The sequence below is a fragment of the Schistocerca piceifrons genome, chromosome 2 (assembly GCF_021461385.2).
Source record: "Schistocerca piceifrons isolate TAMUIC-IGC-003096 chromosome 2, iqSchPice1.1, whole genome shotgun sequence".
NCBI classification, from domain to species: Eukaryota; Metazoa; Arthropoda; class Insecta; order Orthoptera; family Acrididae; genus Schistocerca; species Schistocerca piceifrons.
Window position 1 is genome coordinate 505,987,189 of NC_060139.1, and position 26,910 is coordinate 506,014,098.

The following is a 26,910-nucleotide window of genomic DNA, read 5'->3' on the forward strand; positions in this document are numbered from 1 at the left end:
TTACATAACATGTTTCGCTGACTCTGGATTATCTTCAGATCTAAAACGAAGTAAAAGTAAATATGTACCGCAGAATATTTTACAATAAGTAGAAAAGTACTGTACATAAACGTAGAATATACTTACGTAATTGCGTCAGCAACTCGTCTTTTCATCTCGGAACCTCATATAAGAGATCAGTGTTTTTTAACTGTGGTCAGTGATATAAATCGGTATCTCATGGCGGTAGGATGGAGGTGGGAGGGGGAGATAGAAGAGAGAGGGGAAATTGAGAAGATTGAGAAAAATGGAGCGACGGTAATTGGGAGAGGGAAAGGAAGCAAGTAGGGGGAGTGGTAGAGGCGTCTTGAAAAAATTACAAGAAGTATACTGTATTACAATGGGTGTGTAAACTGTAATCGGAATGTAATAGTGAAATTCTAAAATGGAGTGAAGAGAGTGAGCGGAGAAAGGAAGCCGGGAGGAGGAATGTGGTAGAGGTTGGGATTTTAAGGGTTTAACAAGAGACGGGCTTATACTAAACTTGCAAAAAATCAATAATGTAAAAAATTCTCGTTAAAATATTAAAAGCGTTGATCACTGGATGTGTGAAACTATAAAAGAGATAAAATAGTGAATTATATAAGTTCTAAAACTGAATTAATGTCATAACAGATCAAGTATGAAATGCTGAAAGTATAAAACAGTAAGGTCTACTCTGAAATTATAAAAAGTAAAACTGTATAAAAACTCCCGTCAAAATATTAAAAGTATAATTAATAAAAGGTGTATATATCGAAAAATTATAGAAACGGAGTTATGTAGGGTACCTAGGATTGAATTAAATTTCATTAAAAATTCAATTTTAACACTGAATGTATAAGAACATGGGAAGTTTAAAGCAACCAATTATAGAAGTGAAACTATGTACAGCAACTGAAGTTACAGGGAACAGGGTTTGAAAATTCCCAAAGCCTCTGCTTGGTATCGTTATACAGTATCTACGGAAGCTAGACTACACGCCGGCCTGCTGCTAGGACGGTGTGTGAGCCGATGCGCTGCCACTGTCTCTAGTCGGTGAGTCGGATTGTTGCTCATACGCTCGCTGCGTCGAGGTGGACGGCTGGGAGAGACAATCAAAGTTTCTAAAAAATGAACCGTTAAGAAAATCGATCTGCTGATTTTATATATTGCCAGGCTGTTGCAGACGGTGTGTAAATATCTCAGTTTCTTTTTTTAAAATTGTCAGGGAGTGTCCCTAAAGTTCATTGTGCAGAACTTTCGAAAGTGTGTCAACTGTTCCATCAACGTGTTTTATTGTTGAAAGATGTTTTATTATTGGGAATTGAAGTGTGCTCTTTGAAGCGTATTTCAAACGCCCTTGCTGTTTGATCTACACAAACTTTACGTCACTTTCTACATTTTAGTTTATATCCACCTCATGGCGCGAATTTCGAAGCATTTTTATTCACACAAGGGATCAGTCTGAAGCGAATAACGTCATTAATATTAAACCCTACACGCAAACTGGTACTACAGAATTGTCTACCAATAATTTCTGAAACCTATCCTTTATAACTAATTAGCGTGTTTTTTAAGTAAGTACCGTTTTGAAATTAAAAAAAGACGAGCTAATATATCTCAATAATTTTATTTTACATGAAAGTCTGTACCTTAATCTACTTTTCTACACAATTTCCGTCAATATCGAGGCACTTATCACAACGTTGCACCAGTTTTTTAATACCCTCCTCATAGAAGTCTGCCGCCTGACTTGTTAACCACTGCATCACCACTGTTTTGACTTCGTTATGAAGACGCTGACCGCCCAGGTGTTTCTTCAAGTGCAGTAACAGATGGTAGTCACTGGACGCAAGATCGGGTCTGTACGGAGGATGATCTAGAGTTTCCCGTCGAAAAGATGTGATGAGATCTTTGGTCTGATTCGCCACATGCGGACGGGCATTGTCTTGCAGCCAAGCAATGCCCTTACTCAGCTTGCCATGTCTTTTGTTCTGAATTGAACGGCGCAGACTGTGCAGTGTCTTACAGTAAGCTGCTGCATTGATTGTCTCATTACGAGGCAGAAATTCCACAAGCAATACTCCTTTTCTGTCCCAAAAAACTGTGCACATGATTTTCCGGGCAGAAATTGTTTGCTTAAACTTAACTTTTCTGGGTGAATCTGAATGCCGCCACTCCATGGGCTGTTGCTTTGATTCTGGTGTGACGTAGGCACGCATGTCTCATCTTGAAGAAACATCGGGGCTGTCAGCGTCTTCAAGACTATGACGAAGTCAAAACAGTGGTGATGCAGTGGTTAACAAGTCAGGCGGCAGACTTCTATGAGGAGGGATTCAAAAACTGGTACAACGTTATGATAAATGCCTCAATATTGACGGAAATTATGTAGAAAAGTAGATTAAGGTACAGGCTTTCATGTAAAAATAAAACTATTGGGATATCTTAGCACTTTTTTTAAAATTTCAAAACGGTACTTACTTAAAAAACACGCCTCGCCTTTACCTGTTAGCATATTGCCATTCATTTTACTTAGTTGTTGTCTTTTAATTTTCTATAGTGACTTAGTTACTGTAGGTGCTGGATTAACGTTCCTTCGAATTTTTACTAACAGTGCCTCTTTCAGAAACTGTGAAAAGCCCTTCCAATCGCCGACCTCAATGCAGTGCACATGTGAGCAATGGCCCCATTGATAGAGAAGAGGCAACGGGAACGCCTCCACTCGCACGCCGACCTAGCCGCAAGCCAACGTGCAGACTGGCTTCCGTAAATGCAGCATAACTGTGCGATATACAACGCCACCAAGCAATAGCGTTTGCAATTAGCCAGAGTTGTCACACCATGCTCCCCGTGAGTTTAACTGCTGCACATAGTTTCAATTCTATGATTTAATGTTTTATAATTTTCATGGTCTTATACTTTCAATGATTTAAATTTTTAAGAACACTTCAATCAGGTCTAGGTATACTACGTAACTGTCGATTAATCAAGAAACTCCAACATTCAATACAGCAATGGTGGACCCGAGACAGGCGATCTAATAGATGTCTGCAAGTGCGGACTAAGAAATGCCCTATCACGCTGAAGGTTCAAAAGGCTCTGGGCACTATGCGACTTAACTTCTGAGGTGATCTGTCGCCTAGAACTTAGAACTAATTAAACCTAACTAAACTAAGGACATCACACACATCCATTCCCGAGGCAGGATTCGAACCTGCGACCGTAGCGGTCACGCGGTTCCAAACTGAAGCGCCTAAAACCGCATGGCCACATCGGCTGGCTATTACGCTGAAACTGCCACTTATACTTACCATAATTATTCATGGACAACCGTGGTGATCGCCGCTGTCATGTGAATGGCTATGCCATAAATAAGCCAAGAGTGCATTGCTGCAGCTGCAACTATGGACCGCGTTCATCTCCCGTGATGCGTACCGATTCCCGTGGCTGATACCCGCAAGATGTGCACAGCGCCACGTCTCTTCCGAATTGCTCTCCCACATGCATAACCAACACCAGCACACAAAATCTCGCCAAGGCAATGCATCATGGCACACTTCCGATCATTTGACCAAACGCCTTCCCACTTTAAAAAAAAAAAAGTCCGCCACCACTCCGTCTCTGTTAATGACAAATTTACCTACGACGTGCTTTCATTCCCAGCTCTGGCCTCGCATAGAGGTCCTGTGAACTTGGAAAGCAGCTCATGAGGCTAGGCAGGATGTGTTTCTTTCGGAAATCGTGCGGTAGTTATCTACAAAAAGCTCCCAGCATAACATGAGGGAACAGAGCTCTCCTGATGCTTACGTGGCGTCCTGGCCACGGTCGCTAGGCAGGGCCCAGGTTGTAAATACACAACGGCCAATAACCCCTTGGAGCCCTGATTTCTACAAAGACTGACAGTATAACCGGTATTATTCAACAAGTCACCTACTTTATAAAAAAATTTGCCTCTATAATTTGTCGTAATATAAATGTGGTATGCAAATACTGTATAGAAAGTGTGATATGTCCAATGTTGGAGTGCTTTGCTAATTTACGTTAGTAGCTGATATAAAGAAATATGTGAAATGTATGATTAACTAAGTAATATTTTGTCATGTCTTAGTGAAACGAAAATGTTCGGGTATGTAATTTTATATATTTATGCAAGTTGTCATTTGTATAAAATGGTACTTGCATAGGGACAGTGTGTAGGATATGTGTTATGGAAGAAATGTAGTGCTTTTGTACTCTACGGAAGTTACTGTGAGAAGCGTAAAAAGTGGCTTGGGATTTTGGCGCTCTACTTGTAGAGCGACCGGGAACGAGAGGACACAGCCTGTAGACAGCAGTCAAAGAGGCAACACTCGGACGGAGCAGGCGATGCCTTGTTTGGAAATTGCTGCATAGTATCCTCGGATGAGAGCTACTGAATTATTATGGCTTTGCTACAAGTTGTTGGGCTATGTCACGGACGTTAAAACGACGCCAATAAGAGTTAATTAGTCCATACTTCAAGAAACTTGTGTGCCATACTATGGGTAGTGTAGGCGCCGTTACTATCTGCTACACCCGACGCCTAAGGCCAACAAGTTACGAACTAAAATAGAATTGTTGAAGCGTGAACCATTATTTCAAAATTAACTTTTTTTGAATAATTATTGTGTTAAACACAAAACCGGGTTCACCCTGTTATTTTATTCCTGATCATTCACCTCTGTAGGATCCTTTCCTGGTGTTTGATTATTACGAGTAAACCTGTTATAAAGATATTTGAAGTGTTTTATTCTGTATCTACCGAAAAAAATGTTTGAAATTATTGTTGTGAACTAACTTTTAAAGTGAAGTGAAATTTTGCTTATATACTGAAGTAGGTGTTTCAGACAAATTTAACGATTTTAATATGCTTACTGTCTTTGTGGCAATAAGTACAGCGAAAGTGAGTAAATGACTTTTGCGTAAAGATAAAATTCTTTCAGTAATAAACGAAATTCAATAAAGAGTTATAAATAGAAAATTGCTCATGTGGCTCAGTAACACTGAAGTAGGATTGCATAAAATTAGTGAATGACAATATAGAGCGGTCATACTCTACCTTTGGCTTTTGACAGATCATTTGTTAAGAGAAAGGTGTAAACTAAAGTGTATTAATAAATTTAAATGTGTATATTATACTCTCAGAATATTTAAGTATTTATTTTGTTGGTTATATAAAACGCAAGCGTAGAAGTCCACCATGGCTAACCTGTTTTTAGCACACGCGATGATTAAAAATTCGTGGCCTTTCTAGATCAAAATTATGTATGTATGTGAGTGTAGTAGCTAAAAGAATCCTGTGTCTTTCTCATAACCATATCCTTAAAAGTTATATTTCTTCGTGTAGCTATGTTACGGAACAGTAGGAAAGTAGGCCTAATTTACTCCTTCTGCTTGTCTGAAAGTTAACCATTTCTTTGCCTAGATAAGCTGGCGACCGTAAATCCACCAGACAATTCACTTAATGAACTTGGTATAGAAGGTCCTAGATTCAATATTACTCGAATTTATGAAAAGAACTAATAGTCTGATTTCCATATCCATTTGTTTTGAAGGGAAGAACAAATCGAAGGCGTTAGCACCCATACCCTATGGGGGAGCTGTAGTTGAGAACATCAGGAGAATTCTGAAGAAATTTGGCATCGAATGTGTGACGTGTTCAGTCGTCATCACAACCAGCCTACATCATAATGGAAAGGACAACTTACGTTCATGAAAACCAGCCAACTACGTCATCTCTTGTGAGTGTGGAACACCATACATTGGTCAAACAACAAGATTTACGATGAATACGAAAATACACTCTTAGCAAAATACTGGTCAGCTGGTGTTCAGAACTGAGAAAGAAGTGTTAAATTGGGAATCTTTCTAGTCCCATCAAGGAAGTTAACGGAAACACAAGAGATCTGATATACATGTACAAACAAACAAATGATTACAATTTCAGAAAAACAGGATGGTTTTATCAAGAAAAAGAACTTCACAAATTGGGCAAGTCAATAACACGTTGGGCCACCTCTGGCCATTATGCAAGCAGTTGTTCAGCTAGGCATTTATTGATCGGATTGTTGCGTGTCTTCCTGGGGGATATCGTGCCAAATTCTGTCCAAGTGGCGCATTAAATTGTCACAATTCCAAGCTAGTTGGAGGGCAACAAAAGTTCTCAATTGGAGAGAGATCCGGTTACCTTTTTTGCCAAGGTACGGATTGGCAAGCACGTAGACGAGCAGCAGAAGCTCTCGTCGTCTGGGGCGGGCATTATCTTGTTGAAATGTAAGCCGAAGACGGCTTGACGTGAAGGGCAACAAAACAGGCCGTAGAATATCGTCGATGGATGGCTGTGCTGTAAAGGTGACAAGGATGACAACCAAAGGGGTCCTGCTACGAAAAGAAATGGGGCTTCAGACCATCACTCTTAACTGTCAGAACACGTGGCAGGCGATTGTCAGATTGGTATCCCACTGCTGTGTCACTTCGAGACACGTCTTCTCAGATCATTGTGGTTGAATTCGAAGTGGGACAATCACTGAAGACAATTCTCTTCCAGTCAATGAAATTCCATGTCGGAGACAAGTTTGGAGACGTTCCAGACAGCGGTGGCACACCAACCTGACTGTTGCTTGCCACAAGTCCTAACAACCAGGAGTGATGTACTCGGGTACCTTTGGTCGTCATTGGTGGTACCCTCACAGAACAGTGGTACATCAAGGTATTCTATTCCCCGTTATGTTGCCCTTCATGGCAAACCATCCTTGGCTTACATTTCAGCATGATAATGCCCGCCTGTACACGACGAGAGTTTCTACTGCTTGTCTTCAAGCTTCCCAAATCCTATCTTGATCAGAGAGGTCGCCAAATGTCTCCCCAATTGAGAAAGTTTGGAGCACAACGAACAGAGCCGTCCAACTGGTTCGGGAGTTTTACGATCTAGTAGGCCAGTTGGACAAAATGTGGCATGAAACTATTCAGGAGGGCATCCAGAAACTAGGTCAATCAATGCCAAGTCGAATAACAGCATGCATAAGACACAACTTGTGAAGCTGCTTCTCTGGAATATATCATAAAATTTTTCTGAAATTGTAATCAGTTGTTTTTCTGTACATGTCCATCACATCTACCGACTTCCACTCCACTCGGATAATTCCTTCGTGGTACTTTTTTCTTTCTTTCTTTGTCGTAGAGTTCATATGGAAAAATATCTGAACAAAGCATGATACCTGCACAACTCAGTTGCACTGTGATGTGCAAATTTTTAAGGCAAAATTCCCTACTCCGATTAGAGAAAGGTTAATAAACGTGTCAAAGTCTGGCCGGTCGCTGTGGCCGAGCGGTTCTAGGCGCTTCAGTCCGGAACCGCGCTGCTGCTACGGTCGGAGGTTCGAATCCGGCCTCGGGTATGGATGTGTGTGATATCCTTAGGTTAGTTAGGTTTAAGTAGTTCTAAGTATAGGGGACTGATGACCTCAGATGTTAAGTCCCATAGTGCTTAGAGTCATTTGAACCATTTTGTCAGAGTCGGTCATCAAAGAAGATCTATGAGTTTTACATTCAATAGACTTGATATGTGAAGGTACCAAAACAATAACTACAAGAGGAGTCGTAATGGAGAAAAAGATAAAACTTATTCTAATGCCTGCCATGATGTGTCAGGGAATGAGTGGAATAATAATAGTGTTAACAGTAACAATAGGAATAATAATAATTCGTTTCTGAAAAGGAAGCAAAAAGACTTGACAGATACAGTCCAAGATATTTAAACTAAGACAGCACTAAACGGCTTCAACACTCATGGAAGAATTGCAATGCGAATTAAAGCTGAACTGAATGAATGCTGAGAGGATGGAACGGAGGATGTGAACTGACTATCAACATCACAGCAGGAAAACTAAATCCTATCGCAGTGAGCTGCGACCATGCAGTGTAGAAAAGGGATAGGGGATGCAGTACAAGAACACCAGCTTATCCGGTATGATAGAGGATCTGATATAAAAGAGAAAATAGATTCTAATACCAATCGAGCTAAGAATATACGTAAGATAGTGTGGCAGTCAGTATTCCTAGCTTTTGTAGGGGATATACTCGTTACAACTGTAGTAGACATGGAGACTGCAATATATCTAATATCAGCTGAAGTGTATGGCAGAATTCGTGAGAAAATTGACTCACCATCTTGCAAGTAATTGTCATGTACTGGGAGCTACTGGAACGAGGTCAAAAAATATAAAACGGCAAGCTTGTTTACTGTTAAAATTAGAAAATGGAGCAACATTAGGTAGGTTCCTAGTAGTGAATTCTTTGGCGTTGTACTGCATAATGGAAATTGATTTTTAAAGGCAAGCTATGATTGACTTCTCAACAAGTATTTATACACTTATAACTGATGGTATATAGATTGTTGTGGAACTGATTAAAACTCGATTTGGCCATGAGAAATATTGCCGTCATACGTACAGAATAGATAGCTAAAGAGAATGAAGAATGTAACAACTGGAGGTCTATAGTACCACTGATTTCAGGGAACAAATAACACAAAAGGTGTTGGAATCGACTTATTTAAGTGAAGAGCAGCAACAGACCAGGTGTAATAAAAGGATGTAAATATCGTCTAACGTAAAAACTGAAAGAATTTTGCTATCCTCCGTATCCCATTCCTTGGGCTAAAAGGTCAGCTGTAACTAAAGAGATCAGAAGAATGTCAAACTGGGAAATAGTATAACCATCACTAAGCCAATATTGTAATCCATTAGTAGCAGTGGCGAAAGCAGGTTGTAGTATTCGACTGGTAATTCATGTGAGGGCTATCAATAGGATTATTATACCAGTGAGAACACGTCCAGAGGATATAGATGAGCAGTTTCAGAGACTCCACAGAGTGAAATATTTAAGTAGTATCGACTGTGGACTAATATTGGAAGATTCCATTTTATGAAGGATCAAGCAAAAATATGGGTTTTATTTTTGCGGGAAGGAGCTATCAGTTCAAATTTCTGCTGTTCGGATTGAAAATAAGTGCTGTAGTTTTTATTGCTGCACTAGATACTGTCCTTCATCCAGAGTTAGTAGACATGGTCACCTTGTATGTTAAGGGGACCCAGAACATCCTATACCTCCAATGTTAAATGTAAGGAACATTTTCTTATGAACTATTAACACCAGAATGATGAAACTTTTACAGTATAATATTACATATATTTAATACCATGTACCATATGGATTATAATTTAGTGGTGTTTTTTTGGGAAGATATTAATTATTTTGTTACTGAAAATAGACACATTTTTTGGCATAGTATCTTTGAAGTAAAATCTGTTATCAATTATGTATCACAAAAAGGCTATGATACAAGGTGTATATTGGCACTGTTTACATTCCTTGAAAATTTTAAGTCTTTATCTCTAATAGTTTAGCAGAAAATGTTCCTTATATGGCAAAAAAGTGAACTTGTGGAAAACGAGTTTCAAAGTTTCAATAATATTTTAGTGGAGTCCAGCACAATAAGAGGGATTTTCACTGTCACTAGACATCACCCCATCTAGCCTTCTTTTCACACCTTTCTTTATTTGTCTGGCTTGCCTCTCACACTCCTTTTCTTTCTTTTCCGCATCCCGTTTCCTCTCATTGTCTACCGACATCATTGCACTCACCATGTACTTTCCGGGCATCACATCCAACTTCCGCAGCACATTGCACTTTATAATGTTACCTTTGTTGTACGTAGCAATGGCATCCTATACTCCAAAATGAAGAGTATGAATTTCCACAAACACATTTTTTGGGATTCTGGTCCAAATTACATTATTCACACTCTCATTTTGATTTTGTGTACGTCCATGGACATTTCTTCAAAAGTTCAGTTGCAGAAAGATCCCTGAAAATTAGTTTTATAGCCTTCATGACAGTTTCTGGTAGACTGTAGTGATGCTTGTATACACGTTCAGATCCCTGATATTTGTTGCACTTGCACCAGGAATTGGGTCCCTGTGGGCACAGTCCATGTAGTGGTTCCTCGTCAGTCGATAAGGTGTGGTAGTATAGTGCCATTACAGCCTTTTCCATTGCGTCAACACTGTGAGTATTTTGTCTTACTTGCCAGTCCATAGTCTCTCTGCAATCTGTCTGTCAATCTTGTCTGTCAATCTTTCAGCTCCACCCAAAGGTTTTCCATCACTGAGTACTTGGCCTTTCATTGTGGTCTTCAGTCGACGCTGCCTTGTTCCCATACGTTTCTGAACGTGACCTATGCACTCCTGTTTAGTAATGGTAACATCATTTCCATAAGGTTTCAGCTCAGATACAGCAGCAAAAGACTTCGAATCACCATCACCCAGGAACTATAGGTATCTTTGTACCATAGAAGAGAGCAACTGAAAATGTCTTTCACACCGGAAACTTTCATGGCCCCACTAGATCCACTGTAATTCCTTCGACAGTTTTCTACATGCTCATCCTTCACTCTTTTAGGACACCTACAGTGCTTGGATTTAATTACAACATCTACAACTTCTGTAGTATCAGCACTTGTTGCCGTTATTACCCCAATATGTGAAGTGTGCCCGAGCTTCTGCAACGTACCATCTAGTGCGTCAGTCAGGACCAGAGGATTCTGAACATCTGGAATTTCTTCATTCACCGCCACAGCATCCTCCACTGCTTCTTTCATGGATTCTTGGGCAATATCTTCAACACAGGATCCAACAACCGAGTTATGTTTTGAGAATTTCGTTGGTGGTGGTTCAAAATGGTTCAAATGGCTCTGAGCACTATGGGACTCAACTGCTGAGGTCATTAGTCCCCTAGAACTTAGAACTAGTTAAACCTAACTAACCTAAGGACATCACACACATCCATTCCCGAGGCAGGATTCGAACCTGCGACCATAGCGGTCTCGCGGTTCCAGACTGCAGCGCCAGAACCGCGCGGCCACTTCGGCCGGCCTTGGTGGTGGTGGTAGATTCATTACACCACAAAACATTTGACCAGCAGAGTATCCCTTACCGATTGACCTTAGAGAATAAACACATCTAATATTTATACCATAGTACTTGCTTTTCTCACTATCAGTTTTACCTTGGCCTATTTCGACATAGTCTGAGTTCCAAAATGAAACACTGTAATGACAACTAGTACAATGGAGACAGATTTCTGCTGCAAGTCCTATGTGTCGTTTGACATTTACTGACATACTTAATTTGCAACATTCCTTACACAGTACTGAACTCTCAATCACCTTTGAGAGCAATGAAATGTTAATTATTTCGTTCACATTATCCTCACTACACTTCTCCCATAAACTGCAGTATTTTTCAGTTGATCCATGCAACTTCTTGCTTGTGCTAGAGACAGGAGTAGATTTCACTTCATGAATAACCTCACTATTTTCAGAATCATTTCCCAAGGTCGGAGAAATTGTCACAGTTCCACTAGTGTATCTCGGAGGAGGCTTCTTCCTCTTGTAAACTCTGTTACTAAATCGAGGCATATTTGATAAGTTCCAGTTACGCAATAGAAATACAACACAAATCGTGCAATAACACCAAATGCTCAATGTAAACAACAGTACCCTAAGACTACAATATGTAGACAAAACAATTGCCTATCAAATCGTGTTGCCAACATAATATAAAGTCTTTGGAAAGACCGGAAGTTCTGAAAAACGATGTTTTCAATGAACATATATCCATGGAAATTCAATGTCGCGACATGCCCTCTACAGCACATTATTGAAAATAATATTTTCAGTACTTGGAGTTGAGCTACAGGTAAGATTAATATGTCATTTTAAAAAGGAAGATCTGTAGTATTTTATTTCACAATTAACTGAAAACCCAAAATTTCATCATTTTTAGGTTCCAGGTTCCCTTAACGATCTATTAATAGCAACCTCCACATTGGAGGAACATAAAGAGTTGATTAGCTGAATCTTGGAAAATGTTTCAAGATTATGGGGTGTTGGCAAATCTGCAAAAAAACAGAATTTGATCATGAAAAATTAAAAGTTTTGGTCCATGTTGTGACACCACAAAGAATACTGCTGGATTAAACTAAGATCAGAGCAATAAAAAAACTTTCTGGTGCCTATGACAAAGAAAAACACTGAAAGCATTCCTAAGATTACCACGTTTTATCACCATTTTGTACCAGACTAGTTGTTAAATTATTGAACTTTACTACTTTCACCGCAGAAGCAGTTCAGCTGATTCTGGTCAGTAAAATGTCAGGTAGCTTTTTCACAAAATCAGAGGCACTACTTAAATCCAAGTTACTTATATCCAGATATGTCTGAGGAATTATCTTTAGCTACAGATTCGAATTGGGACTCATCTGTTGAGGCTAGGAACATAGACGAAAAAACCCACCGTGTGTTCTATAGCGTTTACAAGTCTAGTACCAGCAGATTGTAAATGAGCTTGCTTGACTACGGAATTGGAAGCTCTAGCTATAGTATGGGCACTCCATAAATTCCATTACTACTTAGCAGGAACACATACCAAAGTTTACAGTGATCACCAAGCGTTGATCTCCCTGCTGACTTACGAGTTATTGCATGCCAGACTAGTAAGGTGGTCATTAGCTATTCGAGAGTAGAATTTTGAAATCATAAAGGCCAAGGCCGGAACTAATGCAGTGGCTGATATGCTAGCAGGTTTGCTAGAGAGATGTAAGTATATAACTGAATGTGAGAAGGGAGTAATGGATTTTAATGTCTTATTAATATAAGAAATAGTATATATTTATAGTCGATACTATCTGACCATGTGAAAGAATATAAAATGCTTACAAAATGTAGAAATAAGAAGCAGAGGCGTAAAGGAACAGCTGACCAATGATCCAAAAGAAAATTTAGTATACCATAATGTATGCAACGTAAAGCATTATTCTACTGCTGTGATTTACAAAAAGATAATTGGTGTCTCTGTATACCTGAGAAGCGCCAAGTGTGCTTAATTTGGTATACCAGCTATGTAGTGGACATTTTGGTGTTCCAAAGTGTATGAATAAATTAAACTAATTGTTATTTTCCCAACATGAGACAGAAGATACAGTGGAGGGCTTCCTCATTCAAGGAGGGGGTGGGAGATATATAGTAGCTATACATGATCTGTTCGTTAAACATCTCAAACTAAATGCACTGAAAAGGGCTACAAGCGTTCCAATAATAGGGAGATGCCGTATGCTCAGAAATCTGAAACCAAATTCTCCAACAATGCAGCGGATTTCACTAGTGCATGTTGGCGATCTCTTAGAATACTAATTGGTAAGGCTGCTAAGTGAAAAAAATTATTGTAACAAAAAATTGAGGAAGTTCAGCAAAGACCTTGATTACGTAGCCATCTTCAGTCCTCACTGGTTAAGAGGAAGAATGACAAACGGCAAATGTTGTATACTGGGCCATATATAATAAATGACGTTGTTCATGAAGGAGCATACCTTTTAGCGTAATCCATAGAATAAAAGGGTTATGTGCCTTAGCGGTTGAAGAATTTTTTTTCCTTTTTTTTAATTCTTGGATGTACTTTGGTTATAGTTGAACATGTGCTTGCTAGTATTTGCAGTTACGTATTATAAAATTAGTTAAGGACTTCTTAGTTATAAGACGTGAGTGGAGAAAACAATATGCTTAGAAGCATAAGAGAAGAGGTGATATGCATGGATAAGTATCAGATGTACATAAGTGTAAAGGGAAGTGTGAACTTTAAAGGTAGACAAAGGGAGATTTCCGTGTTAGTAGTATCAGGACAATCTATCGAAATAACTCACAGTATCTTACAACCTTGGGGAGTCTACCGAAAAACTGCGCAAAATTAATGAACTATGAGGAAATAATCGAAGGGAGGAACTTAGTCAAAGGACAAATTACAGAATATGTAGAGTAACGTTAGTGATAAGTTTTACTTTCGTATTTTGAATCTATCCCAATTTTTTATGTTCGAAAAAGTGTTGTGTGTGAGCTAGTAATAAACACCAGCTTCTACGTAGAAGGTGTAGTAAGACATTGAGTAGTTCATGGTGAATGAGAAGGCGAGATGCGATAAATGTAACTGGTCAAGTGCACACGTCAGTAGATACTACACGTAACAGACTGATGGAACAAAAGGACTGCGCACAAGATATCTTAGATCAGACTTCGAAACTAATCTAGAGTGTATTGGATGTCTTGCAATTAGAATTTTTACCTAATGGTTTAGGAAGGGGACTAGATATGAAAATGTTATAAATGTTCTCTAATTGTCAATGACTGCGTAAACGGTTTAACCAACAGACAAGGATGTTCATTTGGAACATAATACAGAGGGTCACAGAAAGTTTAAGGAAACTTTTAAGGAAATTTTTAGTTCGTGCTCTGATTTTGTAAATTCAGAATTTTTGCTGTAGACTTAAGTTGATCTGTGATAATGATAGTGCCGAGAAAGAGGTCTACGAAAATCCTATTATGCTCATGCGGCATAAAGAAACTAGATTAATACACTCTGAATGTTAGCGTGAATATCTCATTACTAAGCTGTGAAATTACTGGGACATGAGAAATATTCGAAGATAAACTTTCTACGGAAATTATAAAGACATGAACGAACGACAGAACTTAATTTGATGTAGACGTGTTATCGTAGAGAATGCTGAACTCTGATATGTGCTAAAGCAGAAGAACCGGCTCCTGAAGAAGACCGTGTTCTCTGTGCAAGAGGGGCGCGCTATCAAACGAAAGCTCAAGGTCCAGAATTAAGAAGTATTTAGGAAAAAAAAAAAGAATATCTGTACACTTGATAAATGATTGAGTATTCATATATTTACTACATTAGGAAGCGTAAAGTTTTTCGCGCTTAGTGATTATTGTTTATTTCATTGTGTCATGTTCGCGAACATCCTATGAGACATGGAGAGGTAATCCGCCAAAATACCTTACTTACTGCTGAGCCTAAGTGGGATACCATTCAGCCTCACCCTGGCTGAGGTGACAACCACCGACGACGCAGACGTCTACTGATGAAGAGTATTTCAAGTAATACAGTTCACACGGAAATGAAGACAAAATTTCAGGACTACAAAGGAACTGCCTAAATAAACGTCTGTAACCTAAATCATTATGAACAAAATATCAATAACATCTGTGACTATCACTCTCCACTCATAAAATGAATATTGCAGAATTACACAAAACAATATGTATTAATTTTGTAATTATTTTAAGCAACATAAATATAATCGAAAATAACTAGTTAACTCAAACGATTTTTCTGTGAATTGAGACATGATTTACTAAAACTAAACTTCATAAAAAGTAAATCTGCAATTTTCATCTGTAGATTAAACGTCTTATAAGACTATAGGCCTCTTTTGCGGTTTTGCCGGTTCCCCGTAAAACTTGCCTGAGTGGGGAGGTGTAAGTAGTTTATTCCGGGCAAAGAAAAGTTTCCAATCTCTGACACAGCCGAAGCAAAAAGCGTTGACGCTAAAGTCATTGTAAGTCAATTAGCACTGATTGTAGACAAATTTATTTATAGAGTAAAGAAGTTTGTCACCATTGGGTTCTTATGAAGTATCCCATTTCAGAGTACTTATTTTTCGTAAATTTTGTATTTGCTGGTCTGCATGTGAAGCAATTTAGGTTTCCGTGCAGTATTTTTTGCTGCTTACTATCTCCACTGGAGGAAACTTTGGTACGACAAACAGTATTGAAAAAGGCCCTTTGTTTTTGAGCTGATCTCTGTTATACACGTGTACTTCGCTTGTGGACGTATACGTTTGGTTATTTATGCTAAACAATTGCGACGAACCTATTGTAATGCGAGATATTCTGAAACCGTTCTCAATGAAGGATGAAATCTAGAACTAATGGTAATTCCTGGTGCCCGTGAACATGATTGCATTAAATACGTATGTCTTGATTTTCTAACAAAAGAAATCTGTTTGAGAAGACTGATGGTAGTTTTTACAATCTGCTGTGTATTTCGTGGTACCTGGTGTAGCTTCCGTAATAACTAGTAATCATTAGTCCCTCTTGTGAAATCGTACCTGTACTTTGATGAAGAAGTCCCACTTGACTCATTAACAGAATTAATTACTTAGGTTAAAGACACATTTTATGTGTTAAATTCTTCAGCGGCGGAAGACATCTTCTTTCGTATGTGTACACGGCAGTGGTATTTCATCAGTGTTCACTATCGAGGTTATATCGCGATATAGTACATATGTGAGAGAAGGTGGTATGTTGCCTGACTCTTCACGGAGCGTACCTCATCGGAATTTCGACAGAAACGCTCTGCGTGATGCACAACATTTTCCTCGCAGGATGTCAGCGAATTTGGAGGAGAATTTCCTCTATGTTCTCGCTCCTTCTAAACGCACTTACCACAAAACTTCCTGGCAAAGGCTCTGCGACTGCGCTAGCCAAGCACGACTCACGATCCGCCCTTATGGCTTTACTTACCTTTCTCCTACCTTATTTTTGTTGCAAACATCCGCACGATTCTTGGGGTGGGAGAAATTAATACTTCCTCATGTCACCACCCTGAACGAACTCTTCCTGCACTGATGCTGTTCTCATTCCTTTTACGAAAGTATATCTACGAGACTGTTAGGCCAGCTTAAGTAAAAATGTCTGTTATATTTCAGTTTCGACAGCACTTGGTCACAACGGTCAAGATTAGGTATTTTGTGTGTGATAAATTTATTAATAGTGCATAACTATTTTTCTTTTTGAGAGCCTATTACTTCTGTAAATATTAGCTGTTTCAGTTTTCTGCATCGCATTCTCCTATTTTGACAATCTCATGATAAATGATCAGAGAATGAGTATTATATTAAAATGTTTTGTGTTTTTTATGTTATACGTTCTGACATGTTCCACACCAACGAGAATCATCCCTTTTTTGGGTCTATTGAACGAAACTGAATCTAATCTAATCTAAGAGTTCTAACAACGAACGTTTTAACTGTGTGCCCATGTTCGTATCTGCTGTCCGCTGATGATCTCAACAAGCTGCATATATAACAATCCCTGCATCCAAATCGTTGATAATCCAACGTGCACTACAATCAAGTATTGGCTGTTCAATACACATGGGGACGTACTGAGAGATTAAAGCTGTAATAACGCTTGCCAGGCCATGCTGTAAATATACGACCTCTACCAGGACAGAGGTAATTGTATTGTAGTTTCGAGGGATAAAATTCAGCACGATAATAACGACCATCTCGTCTGCTGGCTGCTGACATTGGATAAACCTATTTGTTGCAGGTTTTAAACCAAATGATCTGAATCTCTATAACTGACACGTGCAGCACGTTAATCGAACAGTAAACTGCGGTATGTGATATTACAAAGTGTCCCTTTAGCTCATCTTGATCTCAGACTACACTGAACACCACAAAGACTGCGCACTGTCTCATATCAATTCTACAAGACAGCAATCATGAAGTGTGATTGTATTGTTGTTGAGATAATATTAAGTTAGAAATGCTATGTAAATATAGCCGAGATGAGATCTGAAATGTTCCCCTCGGATAGGAATCACCGTCTCCAATCTCTATACTACATTGAGATACAAATTTTTCAGTTCTCACATCCATTAGCTACACCGATCAGCCACAACATTATGCTCACTGCACACCGCGACGTTGGACGCCGCCTGGTGGCGTTGCGAGCACGAACGTGGTAGCAGAAGTATGTAAGAGGAACAGACACGGAAGGGGGATCATCCTAGCGAACATATCGATTGCAAATGGGCAGATATGCGACTCTGACAAAGGTCAGACTATTACACTACTGGCCATGAAAATTGCTACACCACGAAGATGACGTGCTACAGACGCGAAATTTAACCGACAGGAAGAAGATGCTGTGATATGCAAATGATTAGCTTTTCAGAGCATTCACACAAGGTTGGCGCCGGCGCCGACACCTACCACGTGCTGACATGAGGAAAGTTTCCAACCGATTTCTCGTACACAAACAGCAGTTGACCGGCGTTGCCTGGTGATGGTGAAACGTTGTCTTGATGCCTCGTGTAAGGAGGAGAAATGCGTACCATCACGTTTCCGACCTTGATAAAGGTCGGATTGTAGCCTGTCGCGATTGTGGTTTATCATATCGTTACATTGCTGCTCGCGTTGGTCGAGATCCAATGACTGTCAGCAGAATATGGAATCGGTGGGTTCAGGAGGGTAATACGGAACGCCGTGTTGGATCCCAACGGCCTCGTATCACTAGCAGTCGAGATGACAGGCATCTTATCCGGATGGCTGTAACGGATCGTGCAGCCACGTCTCGATCCCTGAGTCACCAGATGGGGACGTGTGCAAGACAACAACCATCTGCACGAACAGTTCGACGACGTTTGCAGCAGCATGGACTATCAGCTCGGAGACCATGGCTGCGGTTACCCTTGACGCTGCATCACAGACAGGAGTGCCTGCGATGGTGTACTCAACGACGAACCTGGATGCACGAATGGCAAAACGTCATTTTTTCGTGTGAATCCAGGTTTTGTTTACAGCATCATGATGGTCGCATCCGTGTTTGGCGACATCGCGGTGAACGCACATTGGAAGCGTGTATTCGTCATCGCCATACTGGCGTATTACCCGGCGTGATGGTATGGGGTGCCATTGGTTACATGTCTCGGTCACCTCTTGTTCGCATTGACGGCACTTTGAACAATGGACTTTACATTTAAGATGTGTTACGACCCGTGGCTCTACGCTTCATTCGATCCCTGCGAAACCCTAAATTTCAGCATGATAATGCACGACCGCATGTTGCAGGTCCTGTACGGGTCTTTCTGGATACAGAAAATGTTCGACTGCTGCCATGGCCAGCACATTCTCCAGATCTCTCACCAACTAAGAACGTCTGGTCGATGGTGGCCGAGCAACTGGCTCGTCACAAGTTGCCAGTCACTACTCTTGATGAATTGTGGTATCGTGTTGAAGCCGCATGGCAGCTGTACCTGTACACGCCATCCAAGCTCTGTTTGACTCAATGGTCAGGCGTATCAAGGCAGTTATTACGGCCAGAGTTGGTTGTTCTGGGTACTGGTTTCTCAGGATCTATGAGCCCAAATTGCGTGAAAATGTAATCACATGGCAGTTCTAGTATAATATGAATACCCGTTTATCATCTGCATTTCTTCTTCGTGTAGCAATTTTAATGGTCAGTATTGGATTAAGCAGAGCCTGTGAACCAGAATCTCGATAACGGCGAAGCTGGTCGAACGTTCACGTCCTACTATCGTGAGCATCTACGGAGAGAGGCACAAGGCCAGTGAAACTACCACTACGCGCTAAATGGCTGGACGTCCACGACTCTTCACAGAACGTGGGGTTCGGAGACTTGTCTGCTCTGTAACGTAGGATAGATGGTGATCTGTGGCATCTCTGCTGAAAGAGCACGATGCTGGTGCATGCACAAGGGTTTCGGAGCACACCGCCCATCGTGCATTGTTAAACATGGAGCTCCGCAGCAGACCACCCCTCCGTGTTCACATGTTGATTCAACGACATCTTCAGTTACAATTGCAGCGGGCACGGGACCATTGGGCTTCGACCATCGTTCAATGGAAACGTGTCTGTTCTTCGGGTGAATCACATTTTTGCTCCACTAGGTCGCTGGTCTTCTCCACAAACGCCGTCATCGAGGTGAACGGCGGCTCTAAACGTGCAGCGCGCCACGGATGCAGCCTGGCGGGGGCGGTATTATGCTATGGGAGACACTCTCCTGCGCTAGCACGGGACCTGTCGTAGTAATCGAAGACACGCCGACAGCTGCGAACCATCTTCATCCCTTAATGCATGATATCTTCCCCGACAGCGATGTCATTTTTCAGCTGTACACTTGTGCGTTTCTCGGAGTCAGAACCGCGATACAGCTGCTTGAGGAGCGTTATAGTGAACTCATATTGATGCATCAGCGATCAAATTCGCCTGTTGTAAATCTTATGGACAGCATCCGTGGGTCCCTATAAGGCGCCATCACCGCGTATGCAAATCAGCGGCCCACTATTTACGTGAATTACATGGCCTGTGCGTAATAGACATCTAATGCTACGTACCTCCACAAACCTATCAACAAACAGTCGGATCCCTGCTATGCAGAATAACTGCTGTACTTCGTTCCAAAGACGGACAAACAAGCTATAAAGCAGGTGATCATAATGTTTTGGATCGTCGGTGTACGTCTCACCATGGAATAATGGATTTTATTTCGCTATCAAATGCAATGCTGCATCCATTACTTCAATTTCGTTTTGTATTGCAAATGAATTCTAAGAGTCAGGCGACACTACTTGCGTTTGTGTGTAACTGTTCCTGCTTGTAAGTTATTTGCTTTCGGATTTCTGTTTGCCTTTTCTGATAGTCTGGCCTCCGTTTTTTTTTATTTTTCAGGAAATGCACCATCTGTTGTCAGTCATTTACATTCTTCACACCACTGTTTCTTATACATTGAGTATTTTAGATCACATTCTTCCCATAACAAATTAACTTGATATGGAATATACATATTGCTGATTATTCAAAAGTCAGTTAGACGCAAGTGAATGGCCGCGGGCTGTATGAGTCTGTCTTCGACGTAAATCGCAAACACTTGTGTCAAATCTACAAGCAACGGTTTTGGGGAAAGCCATTTGACTCGATGTCGGCTCACTGAACAACGGCGCCAAGTTCATAGGGAAGCTACCCGGGGCGATTTATTGTGACACTGGATGATTAATCCAACAAGGTAGGAGACTTGTAGAAATGGAAAAAGGCTGTGAAAGAGAAGAAGTATGTTTGTTTGCCAGTAGCAAAGAACGCATCGACAACAGTGTATACAAATACTGCAACGTACGGTTTGTCGACAGACAAACTGGTAAAGCCCCTTTCACACACTCGACTTTCGCGCCTCAGTTGACTACTGGAGGCAAGTGCGTCCATTGCAGCGCCGCTGGCGTTCCATTCCTGTACTGAGCCTCGTCTGTTTCGAGTGGCCATTTTTGTTTAGTCGTCAGCGCCAAAACTGAAAGATTTGTGAGAGCAGTCTGCTGTGAGGTTTAGCGTATGATCGGTAACATTATGAGGGACTATCTGTTTTACGAAAAATAATAAAAATCTAGTAATAAGATGTAGGAACAAGCGATGATAATAGAGTTTATTAATGTCCAAAGCACAATTCATGGTGAGGGCCGCTTGGTAAATCATTTGCACTCCTGAGAACTGAAAGAATGGGGAAAGTGGAAAACGAGTAAGAAAATATCTTTGTAATTTTTTTGTGTGTCACGAGAAAGCAAACAACACATTACAGATTAAGAAGACTCCAAAGCACATACCCCATTTTTATAATAGGAGTGAGTCCGGATAGAACAGGTCAACTTCCGATGCTGGCAGACGCCAGCAAAGTCTCTATCTGCACATGAGTAGTGTGAAGCAAGCTCGGAAATTTAGAGCTCCACACTCCCCAAATTCTATAAAACTCGCCTCTTGGTGAGTTGCCGATTGACACGCAGGCATAACGGCCCAAAAACTTCGAGTAACCGATTTTGACCAGAAAGTCGCAGACTTGGGCTCATTAAGCCCATGGCCGCGGCAATTTGAATGAAATTAAGGTAAATCTGTTGCTCGTATACAGGTAAATATTTCTGGAAATAATTGTTTCGTCTGGTTACAAACTGAATTGTAGGTAGACCGCCGCACAAAACATTTAAATATGATGTTACTAATGTGAGATAAAGCTTTCATTAATGACTTGTCAGTTACAGTGTACTGCAAAGTGTAACTGACGTAAAGAGAGTTCGTAAAAGAGTGATGGTGTGTATTTTACTGCTGTGACGTATTCGTTTCTGCGTAGTGACACCACGAAAAGGAAAGCGAATCACTGAAGGCTGTGCTGTAACTTGGTCTTGATTAAACTCAGCTACATTCCAAATTATTTATTTGCGTTGGTGACGGTGAGAAAGTTAAATTCTCTTTTTAATCAATTTGTTTCAATTGGCTGCAGATCTCTCCAATTACTCCTCCTATGAACAGTTGGCTGCAACCGTTTATGAGTATCGTGTCATTCATTTTCAATTATACACATGTTTGCGTGACTAGATTAACTCCCGACGGTACATTTTTTGTATAAATCGTAATTTAATTTATGAGAGAAGAGTAGTTGGGCGAGGGATTCTGTTATAATGTTTCTAAAGATTTTATATCGAATTTTTTGCTATGAACGATGTGGACACGGCGCATGTTATCCACAAAGAGAGACAGAGGCATCTATATGTTATAACGTTAGAAGCATAGTTCCATAGTTTTCACTTTCAGGTGTTTCTGGCAGTCACTCTTCGTCGCGCGGGCGCACAACGCTGCAGCCAGAGTGGAGCGGAAAAATATCAGATTTTCGTCCTGCTACACCGGACGGGGCTCTGTTGCCGAGAAGGATTTTCGGAACTGGTGCCACTGGATACCGCCAGTGCTTTCTGCGACTAACGGCGGCGCAACCTGAACCCGTTTCTGCGCAGTGGTAACGACACTGTGCTGCGAATGCATAGAACTGCTGTCTAAGAATCGACTGTTGTTTGCACAAAAAAATTTAAATTGCATTCAGTTAACACTGCCTTGATAATGACTTTACTTGAATTACTAAGCTTCTTTCACATTTTAGCACGTTGCATAGCAATCTTATATTGGTGTATAGCTGTAAGGAAGAAAGTTATCAAAGCGAAGCGGATGAAATTAACTTGCAGACATCAGATGTGCATGTAGCGAAAGATTTCAATACACATAGTAGCGAACGAAGGGAAACATCTTGTCTTCAGTAGTTAAAACAGTGTATGAGTATCTGTAAATCATCAAGAACATACTTCACGTACTGTTAAACTATAGGACTGCGATTTAAATATTAAATTACTATCATCATTCATATGCCGAAAGTTAGAAGTTTGAGATTAGAAACGAGCTGATAGTTTCATTACAAAACAAACATTTTTTGGTTACTTCATAATGAGTTATTGAGTGCCGTGTTTGATGAGTCATATGATTTGTTCAAGGAACTTGAAGTGGACCAGGTAACAACAGAACATCGTGTTTAAAAGTTTGTCCTTGGATCAGAATTCATTATTTGAACTAAGTTTTAATTTTTCTTTGAATAATCAGTTCGGTGTGTGCATCATTGCCTGGTTTGCCAGGTGTTCGTTTTTTTACTGTAGTATTCGGTGTTGCCAGTCTCATTTAGATGGTCGGTACCGAAGTATGAGTGTTTTGTTATTTTTAGAATCACTAATTTATTCATTGTCTGCAATATTATCAAAAGAATAATGGTGGCTTCTTTCAACAATGTCTATGTTGAAAGATTCTTCACAGTCACATGAATCATTGCTAGAAACAAACTCAGTCTCAATACAGTAAAGCAGAACTATGCATTCGTTGTGATTTGAAGTATGCGACGACTGTTACTAAAAAATTACCGGTAACAAAAATTTGTAGAAATGGCGACAGTAAATGTAATTTGTTTATTGTTTTATTGTGTTCACCCTCACCTCAGCAGAAACTTTCGCCAGGCGGTGTTCGATAATTCTGTCAATTTAACATAACAATCATAGTCATTGCACAGTTCGTTTGTTTAGCAAGCGATCGGAGAAGGAGGGTCTGCTCTGAGAACTGTTTCTTCACCACTACGTTGAACCGAAGGTCTGTGACTACAGAGCTTTGCGCGGTTGTACCTGTGTATTTTCAAAGATAAGCTTGCGGCGAGTGCTATAATCATAATCGCTATTTCTCATCATAGAGTATAAAAATCTACGGAGAGAGCATTCAGATGCGTAGAACGAGAATTCTGTTCGCAACATCTGCTGCAGCTCGAGTCACGTGATTTTGGGATGTCGCATTGTAGCTTGGATTGCGCTTAACGTATTTTGAGTGTTATTACATATACACATTACACATTACAGATAGATCACCTTCAAAAGAACTGTAAAACTTTGTATACGTTTTCTACAGCCATATTAATAGTTTGGTACCAGAAACTGAAGTTGGTTTAAAGATGTGAAGAGCAATAGTATTCTGCTTTTTGGCCACAGTGCCATAGCTCAGATTTCACTTCATTTACGTTTTTTCGGTAACAGGACAAGAACTGACAGCCAACAACATTATATTACGTTTTCTATTGCATTTATTCATATTGTAGAACTTCTGTTCTAATTAATTGCGTTATAATGACACTGTAGCCGACGCCGAAATGTCACGGAAAAACAACGCATACTGATCTGCCAAACGGATACAGCAATACAGCAAATACGATAAGCGATTTGCGGCATCAGCTTGTCCATTATCATTTTCAAGTTTTCTTTAGTCACCCTTCTGCTGTTTATAGACAAGTAAAATATCTATAATTTTTTTTTCACCATCTTATCATAAATGTAAACCCATACACTACCAACAAATAAATAAAAAATACAAGATCAGTGCTCGAATTTAGGAGTAATAAAGAGAATGACAGTCAACAACTTTTTTCTTACGTTTGTTGTTCCGCTGATTACATTTTCGAGTCTGTTCTGATTAATTGCTTTACAATGACATTTTATAGGAAAGTGTCTCGTGGGCACAAGGATTTGAGAAGCTGCATAAATAAGAGGAAATTAATCATATAGTCAGGTATAAATTTTATATGCATGCATGAACCAATCACCAATAAGTATACACTGACTGGCAGTTTACGCAGACACAGTCGCAAATTTATCTAGCACTCGCCTCCTAAACACATGGCGTAAAATCGCAGATATTATTTTTACAGTACAAAGCTTTATATATAATGCCGTGTCTCGATATCTCTCAGCATATAAAGAGCCTCATATCAGTATGACATTTACAACTATACATTTGTTGTACATACCTGTGAAAAGTTGCTGGTCCGCCTTTCACATACTTCTATTTACATTCGTAGCAACGACAATACTGCAACTGTTACTAAAATTCAAACGTGTAGAAACGTATATAAGACAAGGCGAATACGTGTAATACTCAAGTTAAGCTACTACCACAAACTGTAGACAGGCGTCGTCGTCCCAGAATGACGTGGTTAGCCTGGTTTGATGTTGACAACATGCGCAGTACGCTAAGCTATGCTCATTCTGTAGATACGTATCCTCTATTTCTCATACACTGTGCAACTTCTAAGCGCAGAAGACTTCGCATATCACAGACCTCCGAAAGACTAAGTACCAAATTTCAATGCCGAGCGACCACGAAGTGGTAGCTCAATCTCGGACATGATAGAACCATTAATAACGATTTGGAGTAAATATTTTTGTCAGACTTGAGCAACGGAACACACAGTAATAACTGACACGATAAAGAAGTTCAACTGGGTGACTACGCTGTGAGTAAAATTGTATTCTTGTTGATATTCTCTCCGTAATGACGGTTCGAAAACCTCACACCATGTATTTTTAATGCGAAAGGTGTCGCAGCAAAATTGACTGAGTTGAGCGAATTCATTACTAGGCATGAAGTGGACGTACTATTTCTTACCGAGGCTCACCTAGAGCTACACAGCCTTTCAAGCCCGAAACATGGTAGGGTACCGAACCGATAGGGTTAACAGGCATGGGGATGGCACTGCCATATTCCTTTAAAACTCGATCTCCCACTCGGTTGAAATACTGCCACAGATGAACACGTTGGAGCACACTGCGGTGACTACCAAAACGACTTATGGAAACGTCACGTTAGTTAGTCCCCAAGACCCAAATGACGAAAATGATATTTTTGCATTTTCGATAAAGTAATAATGTGCGGAGACGTAAAAGCTAAATATTTTACTTGGAACTCGCGGCGGAGCAACCAAAAGATACGGCATTATACGCACCAGTGAAGAGATTACGTGCCATAAAATGTGGACCACTGGAAGCAATTTGTATTAATCTAAATAGAAACCTCCATCCAGATATGCTTGATATAGCTATAGTTAAAAATATAAGAGTCGCTCTACAACTCAGGACAATAATTGACCTAACGTCCGACCACGACTCCGTCTCAGGCCTCTTGACAAAGGTACACGATGCCCCGCCGACTCCGTCCCAAAACACCACAAACTGGGAGCAGTTTGAGGCAGAAGGCGTATCTCATGAATATGTAAGACCCACCATAGTTGTGTCTGCCGCTGCAGAGGTTGACAACGCCATTAACAGCCTTACACAATAAATTAGGATAGCGTGCAAATGGGCAACAATCACAACAGCATATGTCACACCGTTTAAAGAGTAATTTTCCCCACTGGTTCAAGACTTGAAAACGCTCTAAAATAGGGATTAAAACAGTGGAAACGTTTCCGAAATCCTGTGCACAAAAGAGAAACGAACTGAATCACAAAGACCGGAAAATGATAACGGCCTTACTCGACCCCAAGCCCCCCAAGACAGCCCTCCAAGATGCTCCTGGGCCTACTTTGACCTACTGCATAAGGCAGAAGTGTTTGCGGAAACATGTTAAACGCAGAACAAATTGATCGAACATGACGTCCATTTATAGGAGGAAGAGATTGAGAGGGTCACACAGGTTGAACGAGAGGTCATTCTGGCTGTTCCGTTCAACCAGCCACAAAAATACTACACCGGCGGAACTAAAGAAAATAGTTAGGAAGCTCGGCACAAATTCAGCCCGATGGAATATCTAACGAACAGCTTAACCACTAGAAACCACTGGTGCTGTTAAAGTGAACATTCAACAGTTGTTTGATGCCAAATTATTTCCCAGACACGAGAAAGACGTCAATAATTGTTCCTATTCCAAAACCAGAGAAAGAACCGAGATTTCCGACAAACCACCGACCAATCAGCTTGCTACTCCGCCAACCACTACAAGAACATAACATAATTCGACCAGAGCAAATTGCTTTTCAAACGAATCTGTCGCCTGAACTACAACTAATACCTGTTA